Source organism: Pleurodeles waltl, chromosome 10, assembly GCF_031143425.1.
Source record: "Pleurodeles waltl isolate 20211129_DDA chromosome 10, aPleWal1.hap1.20221129, whole genome shotgun sequence".
NCBI classification, from domain to species: Eukaryota; Metazoa; Chordata; class Amphibia; order Caudata; family Salamandridae; genus Pleurodeles; species Pleurodeles waltl.
The window spans coordinates 632586987-632612679 of NC_090449.1; positions in this window are offsets into that span (position 1 = coordinate 632586987).

Genomic DNA, 25693 nt, shown 5'->3' on the forward strand with positions numbered 1-25693 from the left:
GCACCACACTGGGCATCAGGCCTCCTCCAGAACCAGTGGAGAGATACATCCACTACCTCAGTCCTTGGCAGAATGAAGCACTCTGAGCACAAAGCCGCCTCCAGAACCAGTGGAGAGATACATCCACTTGAGAAACAGTGGCTTTGAACTCCCCAGGATAAAGCAGTGGGCAAACCACCCAGTGGAGAGACTTCAGAGACTGTGGCTTTGCAATCCCCAGGATAAAGCAGTGGCCGAACCACCCACTGGAGAGACTTGAGAGACTGTGGCTTTGCAATCCCTAGGGGATAGCAGTGGGCAAGCCACCCACTGGAGAGACTTGAGAGACTGTGCCTTCTCACTCCCCAGGATAAAGCAGTGGGCAAACCACCCACTGGAGAGACTTGAGAGACTGTGGCTTTGCATCCCCAGGATAATGCAGTGGGCAAACCACCCAGTGGAGAGACGAGAGACTGTGGCTTTGCATTCCCCAGGATAAAGCAGTGGGCAAACTACCCAGTGGAGAGACTTGAAAAACTGTGGCTTTGCACTCCCCAGGATACATCAATGGGCATGGAGCCCCCTTGTCCAGCAGTGGCGTCGTGCGTTCATCTGGTTGAGGTGCCCACCCCTCCCCCTCCCCCTGAGGTGTCTGTTTCTTTTCGATCTGATGCCCCAGCAGCGTTCTCTCTGTTTCCAGTCAGGTATCATGTGTGGGCTTCACCCATGCATTTTGGGCCCAGGGGTCCACGGACAATGATTGGTGCACTATCTGGACCTGTGTAGTTGGTGTACATAATTGTGTTTACTGGATTTTGAACTTTGATAATGAGATTTCACATGATTACATTCAAATCAATTCCTTTTGTCCTTGCATTCTTCCAGGGGGTGGGGAGGTGTATGTGTACTGTTGCTGCATGTATTTTTGTGTATGGTGTTGTGGGTGTGGGTAGGGATGGGGGTGTTGCGTGTTGCATGTGTGTGTCACTCTCTTTTCCCTCCCCCTCCCCTGTGTTGTAGGTGCAGTACTCACCGTGGTCGTCGTTGCCGTTGTTGGTGCTCCTGATAGAAGAGAAGGAAGACCAGCATCGGCAGTATCTGTAGTTCAGGCTCCATGGCATCCTGGTGCCTCGTGGGGTGTGGAGAGGTGGGTGTTTTCCCTCCTGTGTACTGTATCCGCCGTGTTTTTGTTCACCTTGGTTCCGCCCCGGAAGAGATGGTGGATAGGCATCTTGTGATAGGGTGGGCGGTACATTGTCTTCCGCCTGTCTGTTGGGGGTTACCGCCGCGCTGTTTGTTTCTCCCGCCATGGCGGTCGGAGTGTTAAAGTGGCAGTTTATGTTTGCGGTTTCCGCCATGGTCTTGATTCCATTTTTTTTTCTGCCAGCCTGTTTGCGGTTTTACCGCTGCTTTAACACCGACCGCCAGGGTTGTAATAAGGGCCTAAATGTCAGTTAGTTGGAAATCAAGTCGCATTAGCATTAGATTGGAAACATAAGGGAAAGCTGTGCATTTAGATGGACAGATCTGATACTGGCAATTTTTTTGTGGGAAGGAACGAATGTGAAAATACCTTTAAAGTTTGAGGAAATTACAAGTTGTATGTAGATGGAGAGGATGCTTTTATTCCTGGAGTTTGTTTTGTTTGTGGAGAGTATACTTATTTTAAGTTGCCTAAAGGATGGTATGGTACGTGTTATTTAGGCGTAGTTTTTCCAATGCAGAACATTTTAATGATCCTATCTGGACTACGGTTCTAGACCCAAATGAGGTGCTAGTGTTGGAGAGGTATTGGGGATATAGTTGGTGCCTTGGTTCCATCTGTGGGAGTGGTTTTGAATTATTTGAAGTTCAGAAGACTGTCCACTATAGTGGATACATTAGCTACTAGTACAGGGGGGGTCTTTATTAGTAGTAAATACTGAAATGATAGCAATCAGGTCCATGGTTTTACAGAGTAGACTTGTTTTAGACATGCTATTCGCAAAAAAGGGTTAATTCTTTTGGATGTTGAAGGTTCAACAATGTTGTACCTGCATGTTGATTATTTCAATAATGGCAATAGTTCTGTTGTTTGGATATAAGATTTTCCAGGGAATGAAGATTCAGAAAGGTAGAAAGAAAACAGAGATTGAGCTGGCAGACAGTCAGTGTATATTACAATGATATAAAATGTTTGGAAGAGTCCAGATGACAGCTGTTCAAGACGACAAGGTTTTAGAGAGTCTCATTCACGAATGAAGTGGGTTTATGATGACTTAGGGCCTGAGTTAGTGTTTGGCAGAGAGGGTTACTCCATCACAAACGTGACGGATATCTCATCTACTGTATTACTATCCCATTATATCCTATGAGAATCAAAATATGACCGACAGTAAATCTGTCATGCTTGTGGACCACAGGGACTCAACTCAGTTACAAAAACTGATGCTCACCTGATCCCTGGTGCTGATGAGCTCGTAGATAGGTTGAGATCCGCCAGGTTCATAAGTACTTTTAACTTAACATAAGTGTACTGGCAGATTGCCCCAACTGAGAGGACTAAAGAGAGGTCTGTATTCTCCACCTGAGCGGGCCACTTACAATTCAGTGATGCCCGTTGGCTTAAAAAATGCCCTTGTCATCTTTCAGAGGCTTGTTAACAGGGTCCTGGCGGGGATGCAGGCTTTCAGTGCTGCAGACATAGATGACATCACTGTTTTGTGTTCCAGCTGGAGAGATCATCTGTTGCACCTCCAGGCAGTGCTTCAGACTCTGCAACAGGCCCGCCTGACTATCAAGACCACCAAGGGTCACATAAGGCAGGCATCTGTGGTATATCTGGGACTACTAGTGGGTGGGGCAAGGTGCAGGCCCTCTAAGCCAAAATTGAGGCTATCTTGGGAACCTCCCTTCCTGGGCCCCTCTTGATTTACAGGAGATTTGTCAAGTGATATGGATCCATTGTTTCCCGCTGAGCTGACTTCTGTGAAGCAGCCCAAGAAAGTAAAATATACACAGGCCTGCCAGAAAGCCTTTGGAACTTTGAAGGAGGCCAAGTGTACAGCACCTGTACTCCAGGCCTGTGACTTCTCCAAAGAATTAATCGTACAAACACCTTAGAGCATCTATAGGTGCTGTGCTCTCATAGCTAAACGAAGAGGGTCTAGACCTCCCAGTAGCTTTCATCAATAGGAGGATACTGCTCAGGGAACGGAGTTTGAGTGCTATTGAAAGACACCTTTTTTTTTCTGGATGGGCATGGAAGAAGTTGAGATCATCCCTGTTTGAGACTCCATTCGGGGTTCAGACAGACCACAGGCCCTTCAGTTGAGACATGCAGGTGAGAGGTGAGAATCCCAAATTGTTGATGTGGTCCAACATCCAACAGAGAATGTAAATTAAATGTTACTAGTGGGCCTGCAGCACTAATTATGCCACCCCCTAAAGTGCCACTTTAAAACGTGTCTGCCATTGCAGCCCATACTGCAGTTTTAAACTGCCATTTTGACCTGTCAAAATAAACCTTTTGCCAGGCCTAAACCTTCATGTTTAATACTCTTATGTCACTCCTAAAAAGACCCAAAACAGCCCATATGGCAGGGGGGAGTGTATGTAAAAAGTAGGATATCCATTTTTGTGTTTTACATGCCCTGGTATTAAAAAACTCCTAAGCTTGTTTTTCACTACTATAAAGCATATCACTCCCATTGGATAATATTGAGGTACCTTATTGCATTTAATAATTGCTAACTTTTGATTGGGAGTAGATAGAAATATCAAGTTTGGTCTCAAATGAATTATTATTTTAAACCCTCTTTAATGGTCATTTCTGATTTGAGATCACGATTCTGAAAATACCACTTTTAGAAAGTTGGCATTGTATTGTCCCAATCTTTTTGTACCTGAGGACAGTGTCCTGGGTCACATGAATGTAAATAGCTTGGCAGCTAGCCTTTGTTTATTCTTTCCAGACAGTGAAACAAAGGAGGACTAGGGGGGTTATTCCAACTTTGGAGGAGTGTTAATCCGTCCCAAAAGTGACGGTAAAGTGACGGATATACCACCAGCCGTATTACGAGTTCCATAGGATATAATGGACTCGTAATACGGCTGGTGGTAAATCCGTCACTTTTCCGTCACTTTTGGGACGGATTAACACCTCCTCCAAAGTTGGAATAACCCCCTAGGTGTTGGCAGGAGGAGCAAATGTTGAGATGGAACTATTCCCTGCCCAACTTACATTTCAAAAGGCTGCCTCCAGCACACTCATAAAGGAACTTGACATGAGTCCATTGTTACCCCACAATATTTGGAGCCTTGGCAAGGGAAGAGAAGAACATTCGCCCTCACTTCAAAGGCTGGTAGCAGATATCATATGGAATCTCCTGAACCACCTCTTTAGTACACTCCCAGACCTGTGGACTACAGAAGAAGGACTGCCTTGTTCAACAGACTACTGACCTGCTTCTATCAGAGGACTGCCCTGCAGCTTGCTTGAGGCCTGCCTCACTCTCTGATGGAAGACTGAACCTGCTCCCTGCATCACAGGAAAGTCAGAGTTACTCCAAGGGTCAGTTGGCCGACCTGCTGTTCTGCGATGCAGGGACACAACATGTTCCAGAGTCTTCTCTGCAACTGCCCAACTGAACTGGTACAACTGGACCTGCCAAGAGCTGCAGCTGGACCTGTCTGAGCCCTGCTAGTCTCTGCTAGAGTGAGTCCCTGATCCCCAGGAGATGCCTCCCCAGATCTTGGACCCTTGGCTTGCATCGGAGTGCATTTCTCTGTAAAGAAAGGAAAAATCCTGAAGTTTAGAGTCCGTTGCGACTGCCAATGCAATGCTCTAGTAAACCTGACTCTTTCTGCTATAGTGACATTGGCCTGAAGATAACTGTGAGTATGCGTTTTGGCTCCATAGCTTCTTAAACCTTTGAAATTGCTTATCTCCAGTTATACTGATTGTAATTTTGTCATTCTAGTATCATTGCATTTAATAAAATGTACTGTATTTTTCTCTGTGTGAGATTTTTCTCTTTATTATTATTTGTATTCAGCATAAATACTTTACCTATTGTCTCTAAGGTAAGCCTTAATGCTTTAGTGCCAGGATACCAGAGGGTTAAGCACAGGTTGATTTAGTGACTTTTGTTGTTTAGCCTCGCTAGGATTGTATATTGTTGCTTGAGTAGGGTTACTAACCCTGTCAGCCAGTAACCCAGATTCTCACACCGGTACTAAGTGCTTATTCAGGTATAAGCTTTTAGAGTTTAATGCTATTTAGTTGTGTGCTTTTCGTCATATGACATGTATTCCTAAGGGTGTGTTTTCTAACAGAAATCTAAATGCAGTTTGTGGTCTGCCCAAAGATTTGAATTATTCATTAATGACATTTACACAGAGTCTCTGCATGACATATTAGATGCCATGCCACGTTGCACAGCAACAGGTCAATAAGCGATCAAACCAAGTAACCATTTTCTAAGAGCCCTCACCGAGCAATAGGATGTCAAGCACACTCACCCATCTGTGAGTTGCCATATCATCCTCACAAGGCAACCTGCATATCAAAACAGAAAGATTATATAACCATCTCTCAATGAGATCAGTGGGAGAAGGACCATTTGCATGCTGGGGAGCTGTACAGGTCCCAAGGACAGTCCTGCTCATAAGCCAGAGGCTCAGTCACATGGGTCACAGCAAGGTATGCAGATGGTTTTTGCATTGCTCTTAAGATTCCAGAACAAAAGTAGGGTAGGATTTGGAGTAACATATGAGATAAACATTTGTTATTTTATTCTATGTTATTTGATATAATTTGATTTTGATAGTTTTCAAACTATTATGACAATTCAAATCTATAAAACCTATTACATGTGATTATATAGTACATTCTCATTTTCCTAACTCCAATTGCATGCAAACTGACTAGGGTCAGCAAAAAAGGACAGCTGCCAAAAGTTTCCTTCAAGATCACTGGTAGGTTTATTGTCCTCTAAACACTTTTTCTTCCAATACCTATGGTACAGGTGGGCGTAACACACAGAGTTTCAATCTAAGGAATTCCACTGAGTTACATAAAAACTCCACGAGATTCAGCGGAATTCCACCAATGGGTGGAAAATATGCAGGTCGCACTGCTTGTGTTGCAATTTAGCACTGGTAGTGTGAGTAGCACTGAAAAACAGCTCTAACGGCACAATGCTTCGTACAAGAGGGTACTGCCATTCAAAATAATGTTGCTGCCACTCAAGTAGAACTTCTACTCAACATCACGCTAGGAGATGCCAAATCTTGCTCGGGCTCGCTGGCTTGCATATTGTGGAGCATTATGGGAAAAAAGCTCCACCATGCGGCGATTGGCAGAATTTGGCCAGAACCTCGCATTAAGGAGTAATGTAAAGTGGCCAAAGTTTTGCCAATTTCCAGGCAGAACTGAATATTCTGTCCAACCCAATGTATAGCCCAACAGGAGCAGTGTGAAAAACTAATCTGTGCCTCTTTCTTCAGAGATATCCATATACTCACATATTTCGGGTTAGGGGAATCCAACCGGGTGAGCGCCATAAAAAAAAGGAAGTCCTCTTTAGTCCTGCTTATGTGGTGATTGAGGGAGGAAATGTGGAATTGGTGTGTTAAACTATTCTTTCAAGGTTCCTCCAGTGAGGGAATTATGTGATTTGTGTTGTAAGGCATTACATTTTATTATAGCGTACATTAATCCCTGAGATATTGGAAGGGAAGACTATGAGACAGATGTACTAAGACTTGCTCGACCTACCTTATTTTAGAATGGATTGGCTGCACGCTTTCTTTTTTCTAGCACATATAAATCCTTACACACCCTTGGTGTGCTACATATAAAGCTTCTAGAATCAAATGTATGTACAATAAATGTCATTAGAGAATATTTGCATATTCATTGTTTAATCTGAAAATATAATTTCATTTTCCCATCCATTGAGTAAATGAATCTAGACCTAGAACAAAAAATGCCACCTAATTGTTGGAGTCAGAACTGACTGGTAATGGAAAAAAAAGATTAAAAATATGAGGGGCTTTGATAAATTTTCTTTTGGATAAATGTTCTTTTAAACCGCACCCAACGCCGCAGACCCTGGTACCTAGACCATCGACTGCTATGACGCCAGCACCCTCCGTACATTCATCATCGGACATTCCACCGCTTGCCATCTCGCTTCTCCAAAGGACACCCAGGGCCCTTTTACCTGCCACAACTGCAATTGCACCTTCGCTTGCCATTGTACTTCAGACCACACAACCGCACGACCAACAAGAACCAGACCTGACCACCTCAACTGCATCCTGTTCAACATGCGCTCTCTCCACAATGATGCCATGGAGATCTGGGACCTGCTCGATTCCATCTCCCCTAACATCGCATTCCTGTCAGAAACCTGGATGAACCCTGCCTCAGCCCTAGACATCACCACCGCTGTTAGACCTAGCATTCTTTGCGTGGTCTCCCCTGACTTTTTTGCCTCTGCTTCTCATGTTTTGACTGTGTATCAGACTATGTTTTTGCTGTATTTTGTACTCTGGGTAGTTTACCACTGATGACTAGTGCTAAAGTGCAAGTGCTCCTGTCTAAATTGTACTGGTAAGTAGGCTTTTCCATGATTGCATATTTGATTTACTTGTAAGTCCCTAGGAAAGTGCATAAGAGGTGCCAGGGACTGTAAATCAAATGCTACTAGTGGCCCTGCAGCACTGGTTGTGCCACACACGAGTAGCTCTGTAAACATGGCTCAGACTTGCCACTGCAGTGTCTGTGTGTGTGTGCAGTTTTAACCTGCCAGTTCGACCTGGCAAGTGTATCCACTTGATAGGCCTAAATCCTATCTTTTTATACATGTAAGGCACCCCTAAGGTAAGCCCTAGGTAGTCCCATGGGCAGGGTGCCGCGTATGTTAAAGGTGGGACATGCATTGATGTGTTTTACATGTCCTAACTTTGAAATACTGCCATATTCAGTTCTCACTGTTGCAAGGCCTATCTCTATCATAGGTTAACATGAGGGCTGCCTTTAAATATCCTTAAAGTGTAATTTCCCTTTGAGAGCAGAGAGAGATTTGGAGTTTGGGGTCTCTGAGCTCACAATTTAAAAATACATATTTTGGTAAAGTTGTTTTTTAAATTGTTTGTTTGAAAATGCCACTTGTGTAGTCCCTGTCTGGGTCAGACTGACAGTTGGGCTGTTTGTGAATCCCCTCTAGACAGTGAAACAAAGGGAGCTGGGGTTTAGCCTGCATATCCGGATCAGCCATCTGAGCTACAGTGGCAGAAGAAGTGGTCACTTACACCTGAATGGGCTGTGTCTTCCCTCACACAATGCAGTCTCCAACCCCCTGGAGTGTGTCTGGGGCCAGGCCTGGGCATGGCAGGATCTTGTGAACAACAGACTTTCCTTTAAAGTTTTCCCGCTTCAAAGCCAGAAAGGGGTATAAGTAGGAGACCCAAAACTCCAGATTTTTAGATCACTTCTGGAACCAAGAAGACCCTCTACCAAGGAGAAGGGGTGAAGAGCTGCAGGAAGAGTACAGCCCCCTTTGTCTGTAACTGTGCTTTGCTGGGTTGGCTTGCAGTTGCTGCTTCTGCCTGAAAGAGGACAAAGACTGGACTTTGTTATATATTCCTGCTAGTGAAGAATCTCCTAGGGCTTGAACTGAGCTTGAAGTCTCAGGGTCATCAAATACTTCCTCTGCCAGCACCTGGACTCTCTACTGAGACTCCAGCCCTGCCATGTGGTGCCCTATCTAATCCCTGGGCCCTTGAGTGGAGAAGTTGGCAGAACAAGGACGGAAATTCACACTCAGAACACCAAGCTGAGAAATTTTCGACGCATCATCAGCAACGCGGCTGAAAAACAACATGCCTCTGATTCGGGGCAAGAATCGACGATTCACCTGCATTGTGGGTGGGAGGTCGACGCATCAGGGCTGGAGAAATGACGCAACACCCATTTGCGGCTGCTGATAATGATGCAATCCACACACAATGCAGTTTTCTAACACTGTGCAACCAGTTTCTCATGCATCCTCGCTGGGCTTCAAACTCATCATGAACCTGCGCAGATCCGAGGTGCCCTGTCTGGAAATCGATGCATTGCTCTCTTGTGGGGGAGAAAAGCAACTCATCGCCTACCCGACAGGAGAGAAAACGACATACAGCCTCACTTGTGAGTAAGGGATCGACACATCAGTGACTTTTTGGATGAACGCTGACCCGTGCGGCTTCATTTTTGATTCAAACTAGGTACTTTGTGTAAAATCTATTTTCCATTGTTTTCTATGCAGTAAGACTCTTATTCTTTTGAAAATTCATATCTTGACTTGTGTATGTTGGATTTTTGTTGTGTTGGTCTTGCTTGATTTAGATAAATATTGCCTAATTTTCTAAATTAGTGTGGTGTCCATTTTGTAGTGTTTTCACTGTATTACTGTGTGTGTTGGTACAAATACTTTACACATTTCCTTTGAGATAATCCGGTCTGCTTGTACCAAGCTTCCAAGAGGGTGTCCAGGGGTTATCTTGAGTGTGTAACTTCAATGTCCTGACTAGAGTGAGGGTCCCTGCTTGGACAGAGTGCAAACTGGCTGTCAACCAGAGATCCCATTTCTAACAACCGCCTTCCCCGACGACTACAAAATCATATACAAGGACTGGACTACCCGACTGGGAGGAGCCATTAAACACAAAAGCACCTCCTGCCACACGACCAGCGCAGATGACCACTCAGCCAACATGGAACACCTCCACTTCCAGGTCCAAACCAACCCGAACTCCACCCTCCAAAGTACCGTCTTCTACAAACCTCACGGACCCCGCCCCTCTTTCAGCGAAACCATAGATTACTTCATCACACCTCACGCTCTCGCCTCCATGGACTACATCCTCCTCAGCGACCTCAGTTTCCACCTGGACAACTCCAACGACCACAACACTGCATCCCTACTAGAGAGCCTCACCACCAACAGACTCAAACAGGTAATCTCTCCAACCCACTCAGCATGACACACACAATCGAGCCCATCTTCACAGAACGCAATAACATCTTCGTCAGCCACACCTCCGAACTACAATTGACTGACCATCACTGCGTCCACTTCTCCTTCACCAAACCCACTGTACTCAACCATGCCCACCACCACCTATGCAGAAGTTGGAACAAGGTCACTGAAGACCAACTCACTGATGCATTCAGCAAATCCCCTCCACTGTCAACCACAGACGCCAAAGCCTCAGCACAAAACCTTCACCTATGGATCCCCAACTACGCCAACAGACTGGCCCCCTCAAGAAACCATCAGGCAAACAACCCTCCAAAACAGCCAGCTGGTTCTCCTCCACCCTCCAATAGTCCAGGCACACCTACAGATGGCCCCAGAAAAGGTGGAGGAGCAGCAAGACCTTGGCAGCCCACGCAACCTTCAAGACCCCTGTCACCACACACCACCATCTCAACAGATTAATGAAGAGAACAGCCATTCAGGAATGCATCAATGCCAATGCTCACAACGACAAAGAACTCTTCACTGTGGTCAAGAAATTCACCAAACCTTGCACAAAGACATCTGACATTTCCTCCTCCCAAGATCACTGCGACCACCTTGCTACCTTCTTCCACCACAAGATCAAGGAGCTCTACGACAGCTTCGGAACCCAAGTCCCACCCACGTCACCCGCAACCACCGAACTTGACAGCTCCAGACCCCAGCAGACCCAGCTCAATTGGGCCACCCTCACCACTGAAGACACCCTCACCATAATGAGGAGCATCCACTCCGGAGCCTCCTCGCACCCCTGCCTTAATCAGATCTTCAACAGAGCCAGCGCCTCGATTGCACCTGAACTCTGCTGCACCATCAACTGTTCCAATGAGACTGCAACCTTTCCTGAAGATTGGAAACACGCAGCAATCAACCCCCTACTGAAGAAACCATCTGCTGACCCAACATACCTCACGAACTACAGACCCATCTCTTCCTAGCCCCTTCCCAGCCAAAGTAATCGAGAAGGCCATCAGTGCCAAACTCGCCAAACACATCAAAACTAACAACATCCTGGAGCTCTCCCAATATGACTTCAGGAGCAACCACAGCACCAAGACTGCCCTCCTCTCTGCCACAGACGACATGCAAACCCTCCTCAACTGGGGCAAAATAGCAGCCCTCATTCTTCTGGACCTCTCAGCTGCCTTCGACACATTCTCCCACCACCCCTCTGCACAAGATTCCATGAAGCTGGTATCCGCGACAGATCCCTACAATGGATCCTCTCCTTCCTCACAGGAAGAGCATAGAAAGTCAGACTACCACTGTTCCACTCAGAACCCACAGAGATCAGGGGTGGCATGCCTCAGGGCTCCTCCCTGAGCCCCACCCTCTTCAACATCTACATGGCCTCGCTTGCAGCCATCGTCAGAAGCCATGGACTTAACATAGTCTCCTATGCCTGATGACACCCAGCTGATTCTATCCCTCTACGACGATCCGCCAAAAGCAACTTCCGCAATGGGATGAAGGCAGTTGCCACCTGGATGAAGGAAAGCTGTCGCAAGCTCAACTCAGACAAGGCTGAAGTCCTCATCCTGGGCTCAGGCCCTTGTGCCTGGGATGACTTCTGGTGGCTCACAGTGCTCAGAAGTCCCCACACACCAGACCACACATAAAACCTTGGCATCATCCTGGACTCCTCGCTTTCCATGAATTACCAAATCAACTTTGTCTCATCCTCCTGCTTCCACATACTCTGCCTGCTTTGTAAGATCTTCAAGTGGATCCCCATTGAATCCAGAAGGACAGTCACCCATGCTCTGGTCACCAGCACACTCGAGTACGGCACTGTACTCTATGCCGGCACCACTCAAGCAATGACCAGAATGCCTCCGCCAGACTCATCCTTAACATCCCCCAATGCAACTACATCACCGGACACCTGACAGACCTCCACTGGGTCCCAATCAAGAAGAGAATCACATTCAAACTCCTCACACATGCCTACAATGCTCCCACAACCCAGGACCTGCATACCTCAAACACCGCTTTTCCTTCTACACACCTACCAGACATATCTGCTCCACCTTACTGGCCCTGCACATTCCACATATCCACAAGACCTCAACTGGAAGAAGATCCTTCTCTTACCTTGCTGTGAAGACCTGGAACTCCCTGCCCCTGCATCTCAGGCAATCACCATCTCTGCCTCAGTACAGGAAGGACTTCAAAACTTGGCGCTTCGACTGAACCGCGGATACTCCCAACCCCACCCCCAGTGCCTTGAGACTCTTACGGGGGAGTAGTCACACTGTATAAGAAATCTGATTGATGATTGATTGATTGATTGGTTATTCTTTGCATCATAATCTGCTGATAGAATGTTCTCCACCATATATGACTCTGTTTGGCACAGCAAATTCGTCTGTTGAATTTTCTATTGCAGAAATATTCAGTGAAGGACTTAGGCCCATATGTACAAAGACATTTTGCATTTCCTAACAGTGCAAATCTAAATTTTTGGCTGTTAGGAATTGCAAAATGCCATTGTGGTATGTATGAAAGGTAACTGCGGTGGTGCAAAATGCAATTTCTATCCAGTAGAAATCACATGTTGGAAATTGCTATATTGGAAATCGCTAATAGTGATTTCCAAATAGAGAATCACAAACCGCACATAAAAAGGAGTTCCTAATTGCAAATAGTCACAAAATGGCCATTTAGGAAATGCAATAGCCATCAATCTGAATCTGGTTGTAACCAAGTGCAAACTTAGAAGAGTCACACAAATACGTCAGGGCCTTGAATAGTGTCCCTATATGTTTTGGTGAGGAGAATGAGGATTTTGGCTGGCAGGAAGAAAAGGATGAGACAGCAGAGGATATTTAGGGTGAGGGTCACCCTGTTTCAACAGACAGTGGAGGAGATATTTGAGCGGTACAGACCCAGGAGTGAGGTAATCCTAGAATGTATTGCTGAGTTACAACCTCCACTACTAACCCCAACATTCCAGAGAATTGCAATCCCACCACATGTGGAGGGATTGTGTTGCCTACATCTCCCAGAATCTGGCAAGTACCAGAGGCTCATAGCAGTGGCAGGAGTAGTGTCACAAACTGCATTTTCCAGATTCTTTCACAGGTTTCTGTACAGATTATATGACGGAACACCGAATTAAAAACAACTACTAACCTTAACAACGAGGTCGGAACACCGACCTCGTCCTTACTACTAATGATTTTACCATGAATGCCTTAACAACGATATTTCGTTGTAAAGGCATTCCTGATAAAATCATTAGCAATAGGCACCATTCACCCTACATCCCTCAACCCACCCCCCCAACCCCACCCCAAAACCTAAAACCCGCTGACCCCCCGCCCACTCCCCAAAACCAAAAATGCTCCAACCCCACCCTAAAACCTAAAACCCCCTGATCACCCACCCACTCCCCAAAACCAAAAACGCCCCACCCCCCCAACCCCACCCTAAAACCTAAAACCCCCTGACCCCCCACCCACCCCCCAAAACCAAAAACGCCCCACCCCCCCAACCCCACCCCAAAACCTAAAACCCCCTGACCCCCCACCCACTCCCCAAAACCAAAAACGCCCCACCCCCCCAACCCCACCCCAAAACCTAAAAACCCCTGACCCCCCACCCGCTCCCCAAAACCAAAAACGCCCTACCCCAAACCAAAACCTAAACCCACCACTTACCTTCGCCAACTCCCTTCTTTGTACCTTAACCTCGCATGTTCGTTGTTCAGAACATACGTAGTTAAGGCACAAAAATACAAAGTCGTGGTTAAAAAAAGCGTTGTTACACTTTCGTTAACCACGACTTTCGTAATAAAAAAGTCATAAAAAAGGATGTTTACCTTCTGTACATCATGGTTGGCAAAGTTAACCAATACATAACATTTCCTAGCTTTGCCGAATATTTGCAACAGAACAAACTAATGTTTTACTAGGTAGCATAGTTCCTCAATGTTGTTGGTTGTGTTGATGGGACACATATTGCCTTATTTCCCCCCTAAGCAAAAAAATACATATGAGTAACAGGAAAAGCTCATACTCGTTCAATGTGCAGGCAATGTATGATGCCACATGTATCATAACAGACCTTGTGGCCAGATTCTCAGGCAGCACCCAGGACTCCATTATGTTCTGCCACAGTGGTATACAAACCTGACTCTCACATGGTGAATTTGGTAATGGTTTCTTCCTTGGTAAGAGCACAGTTGACTCCATGAATGCAGTGAGCAGAACTGTGTGTAATACGATCTGATGGATTTCCTTCTTATGCCCTTAAGGAGACAGTACATATGACTTGCGAATCAGGATGTTAACATCATACTTGCCTCCTAGAACAAGAAGTGAGAGGCAGTACAAAAGGGCACACAAGAAAACATGCTCCATCTTTGAGATTACCTTTGGGATACTGAAGTCCAGATTTTGCTGCCTCCACAAGACTGGTGGAGCACTGCTGTACAGACCTGAGACGTTCTATAAGATCCACACCACACGTGGCATACTACTCAAAATCACCATGAGGAAGAGTCTGCACAATATCACCATTGAGGAGGAATCTGACTCAGCTGATGACCTACCACCACTACAGGTGCTGCAGGATGGGTCACGTGGAGCAGAGTGCCGGGCACAGTGCACAAAGATCACCAACAACTATTTTTCAGGTAAGAGTGATTACACCATATACAAAATGGACATCACACATGATGGTAATGCATGGTGCATAACTGAAAGATCATCTTTTATTAAGGCTGTTAGAATAATGTCACTCTCATAAAGCAACTCTATCCACTGTGGATGTAACATTGTGTCAACTAGGCAACAAAGTATGCTACTATACACAAACAGTGGAATAATGAATCTGAGTTTTCAGGGTAGTCACTTCTTCCAGCGTCTGGGCTTGGGTGCCTTGTCAGCAACACTGAACTGTAGGAGGGAGGAAATGTCAGAACCAAAAGTGTTCTGGTGTGTGCACCTGGTACAACTTACCTCCTGCATAGATGTGGCACTGATGTTAGAGCCATCTTCACTTTTGTGTGGTGGCTGTATATTGGAGACATTTTGTATGTTGACAGTTCTCCTTGCAAGAGCAGCTATGGCTACTATCAATCAATTGATGGAATGGGTAAAGGCATCAAAGCGTGCCAGGTACTGCCTGTGCCTCAGCACACGTTGCGCCTTCTCCATGAGAGCAATGCAGACGAGCTTCCCCTTCTGAAATTGCTGCATCAATCTTGATATTTTAAGCAGATGCATATTGACAGTCCTTAAATTGTTTGGTTTGTAAGTGCTGCACGGAGATGATGGGCTTCTCCCGGCCCCCAAACACAGAAGAGCTCTCTGCCATGTTGTGTGACACATGCTCATTGTGGACTGTAACTGTCTGTCCCCTACAGTGTCTGTGTGTCCTGCCCACAGATTTGTCTGTGTCTCTACCTTGGATCTGCCCCTCGTCACTGTCCAAGGAGCCTGGAAGTGGTAGAGCAGTTGCTCTCCTAGCAGCTGGAGCTGGACTAATGGGCATAGGAGTTGCTGATGTGCAGGCCTCCTTTTCGACATGTGTGTCAGTAGCATCTTCAGCCTCAACTGATTCTGACACATACTGGGTGTGATCTGTGGAAAAACATGTATTCAGTTACTGTAAATAAATGTTTCCTTTTTTAATCTTGGCCTGATCTTTTTTCTGAGTTATTAAATCATGATGCTTAAGGCTCAGAGTCAATTTTAATCCATTTGTCTCTCCCATATTTTTTTCTTATTGTCAGTACTTTCTGCAGACCTCATTATGTCTGCTTTATTATTTTCGGTTGAGTGCCACCACCTTGTGTGGGGTGGTCCGCCAGACATTGCAGTGCCGGCCTGATGAGGAGATTGCCCAGTGATGATGCTTAGCATCCTAGTGGATGCTTGAGGGCTCTCCTGATAATACTGACACTCCCTCTCCCTGCATGTACATGTATTGGAACAGTGTACTATTTCTATTTACTTACCCTGGCGTGTGCCTGCAGTGTTAAAGGTGTCCATGTCAGGCAGTCTCATCACACTTTTCGGTTCCAGTCTCCCCTCGATGAGTGTCTCCATGGGAGTGGAAGGAGGGTTTTGAGGGTCTATCACCTCTGCCACGACCCTCAGTCATCCTGGTGGCCATCTTTTCCTTTGTGCGGGATCTCAGGTCATACTACCTGTAGGAAAGTACCATCTTCCTTGGCATGTTACCCCCATTTTTTACCTGTATGCCAGTATGTTTTTGCCTGTCTTACTGGGATCCTGCTGGTCAGGACCCTAGTGCTCATAGTTTATGGCCTAATGTTCATGTCTGTGAAGTGCTTAACTGTGTCACTGAGGCTCTGCTAATCAGAACCTCAGTGCTTATGCTCTCTCTGCTTTTCAATTTGTCACTGCAGGCTAGTGACTTCATTTAACAATTTCAATTGGCACACTGGACCCCCTTATAAGTCCCGAGTATATGGTACTTAGGTACCCAGGGCATTGGAGTTCCAGGAGATCCATATGGGCTGCAGCATTTCTTTTGCCACCTATAGGGAGCTCACACAAACCCTTGCACAGGCCTGCCATTGCAGCCTGCGTGAAATAACGCACACCTTATTTCACAGCCATTTTCACTGCACTTAAGTAACTTATAAGTCACCTATATGTCTAACCTTTACTTGCTGAAGGTTAGGTGCAAAATTACTAGGTGTGAGGGCACCCCTGCACTAGCAAAGGTGCCCCCACATAGTTCAGGACCATTTCCCCAGACTTTGTGAGTGCGGGGACACCATTACACGTGTGCCCTACACATAGGTCAATACCTATATGTAGCTTCACAATGGTAACTCCAAATATGGCCATGTAACATGTCTAAGATCATGGAATTGTCCCCCCATTCCAAATTTGGTGTTGGGGAGCCAATTCCATGCATCCTGGGGGCTCCACCATGGACCCCCAGTACTGCCAAACCAGCTCTCTAAGGCTTGCACTGCAGCTACAGCTGCTGCCACCTCACAGACAGGGTTCTGCCCTCCTGGGGTCTGGGCAGAACAAAACATTTCCTCTGAGAGCAGGGTGTTACACCCTCTCCATTTGGAAATAGGTGTTACAGGCTGGGGAGGGGTAGCCTCCCCCAGCCTCTGAAAATGATTTGAAGGGCACAAATGGGGCCCTCCTTGCATAAGCCAGTCTACACCAGTTCAGAGACCCCTTGTCCCCTGCTCTGGCACGAAACTGGACAAAAGAAAGGGAAGTGACCAATACCCCCTCCATCACCACCCTAGGGGTGATGCTCAGAGCTCCTCCAGTGTGTCACAGACTTCAGCCATCTTACTCTGCAAGGTGTGGGGGCACTCTGGAGGCCTCTGACTGGCTGGTGGCAGCAGGTGACATCAGAGACCCCTCCTGATATGTCAATACCTGATAAGGTAGCCAATCCCCCTTTCAGGGCTATTTATGGTCTCTCCCGTGGGTTCTCCTCAGATTCTGCTTGTAAGTTTCCTTCAGGAATCCTCTGCAACAACTTCATCATCCTCTGACCTAGGATCAAATGCAGCGTGCTCCAAGAACCGCTGTATCTGCAACAAAGTATCCACAAGAGATACTTTTCTTAGGCAACCTCAGCTCCAAGTCAGCAACTGCAACAGTTTCCATGGTATGCACGCTCTGAGGACTCCCTGTCTTCATCCTGCACCAGAAGAAATCTGCTTCAGCCCATATGGATCTCCTGGAACCCCAATGCCCTGGGTACCTAGGTACCATATACTGAGGACTTATTAGGGGTGGTCCAGTGTGCCAATTGAAATTGGTAAATGAAGTCACTAGCCTACAGTGACAAATTTAAAAGCAGAGAGAGCATAAGCACTGAGGTTCTGGTTAGCAGAGCCTCAGTGACACAGTCAAACATATACAGACACACACATTAGCCCATAAACTATGAGCACTGGGGTCCTGACCAGCAGGATCCCAGTGAGACAGGCAAAAACATACTGACATACAGGTAAAAATGGGGGTAACATGCCTAGGAAGATGGTACTTTCCTACAGCAGTATTTCATTATCAGGACATGTAAAATACGCCAGTATTTGTTATACCTTTTAAATACACTGCACCCTGCCCATGGAGCTGCCTTGGGCCTACCTTAGGGGTATCTTACATGTAGTAAAAGGAAAGCTTTGGGCCTGGCAAGTGGGTGCACTTGCCAGGTTGAAATGGCAGTTTAAAACTGCACACACAGACACTGCAGTAGCAGGTCTGAAACATGTTGATAGGGCTGCTCATGTGGGTCGCACAATCAGTGCTGCAGGCCCAATAGTTGCATTTGATTTACAGGTCCTGGGCACACACGTTACACTATACTGGGGACTTACGGGTAAAACAACTATGCCAATCATGGATAAACCAATCATCAGGTCAATTTAGACAGAGAACACTTGCACTTTAGCACTGGTCAGCAGTGGTAAAGTGCTCAGGGTCCAAAAGCCGGCAAAAGCTAAATGTAGCACATAGTCGAAAACATATATTTATTTTAGTTAATTCGTTTGTGTTCATACCATATCCTTTCAGAATATGTAATATTAATTTCAATATGTATTGTTAATTTTAAAGCAAATCAACATCGATTCAAGGCAAGCCATATTTAAACGGTGAGCATTTTAATTTACACATGGCTTGTGTTTATTTCCATATGTGCTTTATTCATTTCACAACATGCTATATTTATCTCATATAGTTTCATATCCATTTCAATAAGTGTCATATTAATTTTAATGAATGTCATATTAATTTTGATATGGGTCATATCAACTTCATTAGATATCATATTCATTTGAAAATGGTTCATATAAATCTTAACATGTGTCATACTGCTTTAAATGAATGGCAAATTTGTGTCAGTGGATGTCATATTCATCTTAACACCTGACATTATAATTTTAATATGAGTCATATCCATTTCAACATAGGCCAAATTCATTTCAATATATGCAATATTCATGTCGCTGTGTATCATATTGATTTCAAAGCATAACATTCATTTTGACAAGTTTCATTTTAATGTCAGCATTGGTCATATTCAGTTTAAGGCATGTTGAATTAATTTCAAAAGGGCTCATATTCATTTCATTACATATTCATCATAGCATGTGTCACATTCCTTTCAATAGTTGTCTCATTCATATTAACGCATTATATTGATTTTAACATGACTCATACCAATTGCAACACATATTATAATCATGTCAATGTGTATCATATTACTTTCAATGCAAACCATATTCATTTTTTTTTATAAATGTAATGTTCATTTCACATTATATTTCTTTCAGAATAATGCATTTTCATTTCAGTACCTTATATTCATTTCAAGCTGTCATATTCATTCCAATGTGTGTCATATTCCTCTTGGCATATGTCAGTCATTTCAAGAAATGTCTCATTCGTTTTGACAAATATTGTATGTGTTTCAGTGATTGTAACCTGCACCAGCCATCTCCCGACATGAACCTCAGACACCGAAAAAGGACCAGCCTACAATATGGTGAACTGGTTTTCTGGATTTGACCAGATAGTACGGGTATTTCACGATTTGCATGGCATATTTCAGAAAATGTTTAACTTCTATTTTCAGAGATGGCCAACAGAACCCAGAAGTATGCAAGTTACTTTCGATGTGTTTCAGTGGAGGAAAGAGTTTGCAGTCAGAAAACAATTTAATTAGCATGGATGATAATATGTGCAAAAGTTGCATTTATTTCCCTTTAGGTCTGCACTGTCTTTGTTTACTGTATTGGTGTGCACTGTCAATTAAGTTATTCTTTGTCTCTCTGTCGATGAAAATTTGCAGTTCTTTTTTTGTTTGTCGATTTTGCCGGGTTTTGATTTTTAAAATCTGTTCACCCTACCCTGCAACATAAGTAATTTCTGTGTTATGACATCTTTGAATAAATGAATATAATGTAGGAAACTGTAATCAATGCCATTGCTCTTTAACAGTCCACACTTTTAATGCTACGAGACTATGAATATGAAATAATATAACTTTTTTTCTGGAATGACATGGGGTCTGTTTCTTGGTTAATTTACTATTGCAAAAGAGTGAACTCAAGAACAAAAGAAGAATTTGATGGATGACTACGACATAATTACCATTATTATTGCTGTACTTTATTAGCCATTACTCCCTTCATTGTGCAAAGGTTTTCAAATCAATATGCAGTTAATGAGAAAATGAACTGAGCGCTCATGATGTGAAATAGACAAATGTAAGAAAAGCTTAATTAGTCTTATTATCCAGTTAAGTTAAACCTGACTAGAATATGAAAAAGTATACTTAACGGTACCTCCTTCCACCAAATATCTGCACTCAATAAATCTACAGCTGTGTTCAATCGTGAGCTTGTGCATCATATTGTAAATATCAAATTCAGTCAGTGGTAAATGCTAGCAGCAATAAATCAATTGTGTTCTAAATTTGAAACAAATGTAACATTGTAGTGATTTTTTCTGCATGAGCTACTATTGCAAGATCTACTTTATATTTTTTTACAACAAGAAACATTTGTTTATGTCGTGAAATACTCTGCATATGCTTTTGAAAGTGCTGAAGCAGAACTTTCCAATCAAGCTTACAGTATGAACAAGTGAGATTTTTATATCTTTTCAACATGTTCAGCAAATAATGCAGCATTATAGCCTGCAGGGGTTGTTTTACTGGTCATTAACCCCTTTAGTGTGTGTGTGTCGGCAATTGGCCGACACAGAAGAGGGCTTAAAAGGATCCTCTGGTGCAAGCACCAGAGGATTCCTTTTTAGGTTGTTGGCGCTCCGGTCCTTGGTAAGTAAACTTACAAGGGGACGGGTATAGGTCGATGAACCTTTTGAATCGTATAGAGTGTTCTTACCATAGTTTTGATACAGAATCAGAAATCAGTTCACAATAATCAATAACCATTCGTCAATTCAACAATAAATGGAGTCAGTAATTCTCACACACCATGACTTTTCAGCCATGAATAACCACACCCTTAGGTATAATTTTAGTAATTTTATTCCCTGTTCGTAACAAAATTAAGTCATGAATTTTTAATCATCCAATACTAATCAAAACAACTTATTAATACTTGTTAATCAGCAAGACGCAGAAGGCGTGACCTAATCAAAGCTTGAATCAAAAGACATTCCAAGGCATCAACATAAAACATTAACAAAACCCAATTCAATAAGTCCAAGGCATCCATCAAGTTCAGCAATATAAGTCATCCACCATTTAGCCCTGTAATTTGTCAGTCGTCATATAAGTAACCTTAACTAACTCCAATTAGCATCAGCATGTGGGGCTTCATGCAAAACAATTTAGAACACGAATTTGGAAAACATCTACCTAAAGGAAAAAATGAAGTCAGCGCAGCTCGTACTTAGAAAGGAAAGGCATGAAAATGCAATTCAATCATTGTCATAACTACCTATCCTCGATATGGGTCAGTAAGCAGAATCAGTCTTCGTCCTCAGGACATCGGTCGATCAGCAACGCATCAGGCTCTCAGTCAGAGAGTATGAGCCCAATGACAGAATCTCAAATATCTTCTTCTCAATATCGCCTCATGAAATCATGAAATCAGGACAAGTCTCTCTAGAATCTCCTCAAAATCTGAATTTGATCTCTTCTGTCACGTTGTTATATCAAAGTTCCCCAAACTTCCCCTCAAAGTACATCTCATGCACATTACACCCTTTTCAATACATTCAGGAGACATCATCTTCTGTCTGTCGGTTCCCATAGGAGCTCCAGTTAAGCATTTTATTAAACAATGAACATTTCACAGTTGGTTCATCCTGTCAGCATTTTTCATTAGACGCCAGGAAATACAGCTTCTGCATGAGGCCTGGCAAACTAGGCCAAGACACTGGCTAAGTTAAGGCCTACAATTAATAAGCAAGAGCGTATTTCATAAACCTTAATTTGACATATTACTACATTAATCTAATACATTTCCAATATTTGATATAGATAATCATTAATTAGTACATTTTGTGAACACTGGTGGCCAATCTCCGAGGTCACAATTCCAAACATGCACATTATTTTCTACGTTATTCATTTTTTTCATTTTTTAACAAAAAATCACTATTCAAAATACATAAACATTCATTAAAAATTTCTAATCAGGTCATCTGCATTAGCAAGGTCGAGCCTAGGCAGAGTGCATGCACTGTCTCTCGACATGTTGTTATCTACTTCTGTGGGCTTTCACCATACCTATCACTTTTATTTGTTCCTTGGCCTGCCTTTCAAAATTCCTTTCATTGGGAAATGCTTTACGTTTGTCCCACCTTTTGGCTGCTTTGTTCCCGCCTAGGAGAGTGACCCTATTACACTGATTTTTGCACGATTGGCCATAAATGTTAGTGTCAGTGCACTAGTTTTTTCTTTTTTCTTTTGCCTCTGCTTTTTTTGTTAGTTTCCTGCTCATTTTCTGCTCCATATCTCTGACCGCCACCCTGCATCCTGATTTTCATTTGCCCATTGTCTGTGTTGCCTTTAGACCCTCCCCCCCATCCTCATGCTGCCCGTGTTGTAAATTCCCCACTCCTAACCCCCTCCCGTTGTTTATCTTGTTTTGGAGTGATCTAGACTCCTGTGCAAAGAGAGCCTGCTCTGCAGCAGCCCTCTGGAGCAAAGGTGAAGCAGTTCTTGTCGTGCATTAATCACAAAGTAATGAAGACGGTGAGCAATGCTTGACAACCAGTGCTTAATTTGTGCTTGTTGTTTCCAGTGCTGAGCCTTATTTTTGAGGGCCGGGGCTTATCCATATGCCTCAAGCATTTGCTGCGAGCAAAAGACACGTATGTGAAAGACGGAAGAAGGACAAACTAAAAAGCATCATAAAGGGAGAAAGTAGAAAGTTGCAGGATGAGCTGAAGGGGCAGGGGTGGCCGTAAATGGATTGAAGGGGCCCGAGATGGCTTCAGGATTATGCTGCCTCAGTGTTCAGTGCTGGCAGATTTAACTACAGCAGCCTCGTGTTTAAGAGAAGGGCTTTGAGCACGGCACCTCCTAATTTACAAATTAAGCACTGTTGACAACACACCTGTGTGGTGCCACACTCTGCTTATTGACTCTGTTTTTATTTATCTTGTTTAGTTAGCGAGAGTTTTACCTGGTGCAGGGTGCGGTGATGTCACTGAGAGACTGACGTATACTTGCCCAGCATTGGGGTGTATTGTTTTCCATCAACAATATGGCAACGGTTTTTCACTTTTCCATACTTGGCCTTGGTCCTCTTTATATGGTTGGTTTTCCAATTCCAGAGATAGTTTGTCTTTAACTCCAATAGGGTGACGGTTTTCACTTTTCCTTACTAGTTTCTAGAACAGTCACTTTTCCAAGGGCCCTGCTCCCAGACTGCTTATAGCACTCCAATATGGCGACCATAGAGGACGCTGACAGAGCTTTTGCAAGCTGTATCACCGCATACAGAAGGTGAGAACCACATTTTGGCTACTATCGCCACTACTCGCTACTATTTTTCATACTGAGGAACGATTTACTAATCTGAATCCGACTGGTAATTAACCATGGGTTCCCAGACGCCTCTACGGAGCATTTTAATCACATTTTCTTTGTTTTTATTACAAGCACTGCGCCCGAGTTGCAAGTTGAAGTCTGGGTATTTAAGTAATCCACATTTGTCTTAGATGCCAATTCAATGATGTCTAGCTTTCAAAAATATTATCATACCATAACAGAGGCATGCCTGCTAAGTTTGAAATAGATTTCGTGCTATACAAACTCGTGTTTGCACAATCACATTCGTACACACCTGTATAAATCAGTGTGCTTTCCCCTCATTTATGATATGGGCGCTTTACGAATGCATATAAGAGCACGTTTGTTCTATCATTTTCTAAACTGCAACGGTTGAATCAGGATATTCCAGTTCAATGCATCTTGTTCCCATGACTTTGTGGTGATTTTGTTACCCATCCAAACATGCATACAACACTTTGTAATATCGATAAACTGACAGACAGCTTTTAAATCCCATTTAATTATGCTTTGAATACAATTTCATGCATATTTGGCTCAAATCCACATGGCACATGCAACCTGGAAAATCCTTAGTGCACACACCATACCAATAGTCACTGTACTCATATTAATTGGGGGATTCAGCATATGTAACACCGGCATAGGTTCTTAATGGCCAAAAACACACTGATCAAAAACGCTGGTCTATCTATACGTTTTATTACGTTTCAGTTCATGTTATCATACCTCAATTTTTTTTTCAGTTGACCTCTTTCCAGTGTATGATATTATACCTTGCTTTTTCTGTGAATATGGCAGTGACAAATAATCAGTGTGCCTCTCTGTGTCTATTAATGTTAAACCTTCTTTGTCAAAGAAATACAATTTTTTTTTAATTTTGAAGAGACTTTATCATGTTTTTATTAAATAGCATGAACGCCTATTCTTGGGTGTGTGTCCGTTCACCAGTGGTACGTGAAGTAACAGCAGATGCTCTAGCACTCAGAATAAGGTGATGCATGACTAAATACTTATAAGGTCCCAATGGTGAGACCTGTTGGCTATGCCAATGCTTGTTTTTCCTAATGAACAGGGGGACATAGAATCTCTGATGTGTCTGCCCCTATCGCCATAACGCCCATCTGTGACATCAGTGCACCACAAGGTACGCTGATGACACAAACCCCCATCGGATAGGTGAAGCAGTCAGGTAAGAACACTGCTGCTGCCTCCTCTGAGGGTTTCGCCTGGTAGGATTCCTCCCCATGTTTGTGAGAGGCATTGTTAGAAAGGGGAGAGATTTCCCCTTCCAGTGATGCATCTCACAAATGTATTCCTGCTTGTGGATCTAGGTCTGGGTGCGAACCACAAGCAGGAATACCACCAGGTCACTAGAGAAGAGTGTTTGGGGGAGGCGACTTTTTTATGACCCACTTTTGGGGGGCATAATTTTCTTCAGAAACTGTGCTTTTGTTCCCCTAGGAGTGCGATGGATCCCTCAGGGAGGATAAAAAATAAAAGAAAGTAAAACTACATTTTTAGGGCGTTGGCGTTCCTGACAACGGGCTGACCCGCTGTTGGGTCATAATTATTTTGTGGGAAATGTGTTTATTGATTTGGGGGCCTGGAGGACCCCAAGGATATAGGGGGTCATTCTGACCCTGGCGGTAGACTACCGCCAGGCCAACGACCGCGGATGCACCGCCAACAGGCTGGCGGTGCATCCATGGGCATTCTGACCGCGGCGGTGTCCCGCCGGTTTCCCGCTGCCCTGGGGAATCCTCCATGGCGGCGCTGCAGACAGCGCCGCCATGGGGATTCCGACCCCCTTACCGCCAGCCTGGCTCTGGCGGTTTTGACCACCAGAACCTGGCTGGCGGTAACGGGTGTCGCGGGGCCCCCTAACAGGGCCCCACCAAGATTTTCAGTGTCTGCCAAGCAGACACTGAAAATCGCGACAGGTGCAACTGCACCCGTCGCACCCCTTCCACTCCGCCGGCTCCATTCGGAGCCGGCATCCTCATGGAAGGGGGTTTCCCGCTGGGCTGGCGGGCGGCCTTCTGGCGGTCGCCCGCCAGCCCAGCGGGAAACTCAGAATTACCGCGGCGGTCTTCTGACCGCGCAGCGGTATTCTGACGGCGGGACTTTGGCGGGCGGCCTCCGCCGCC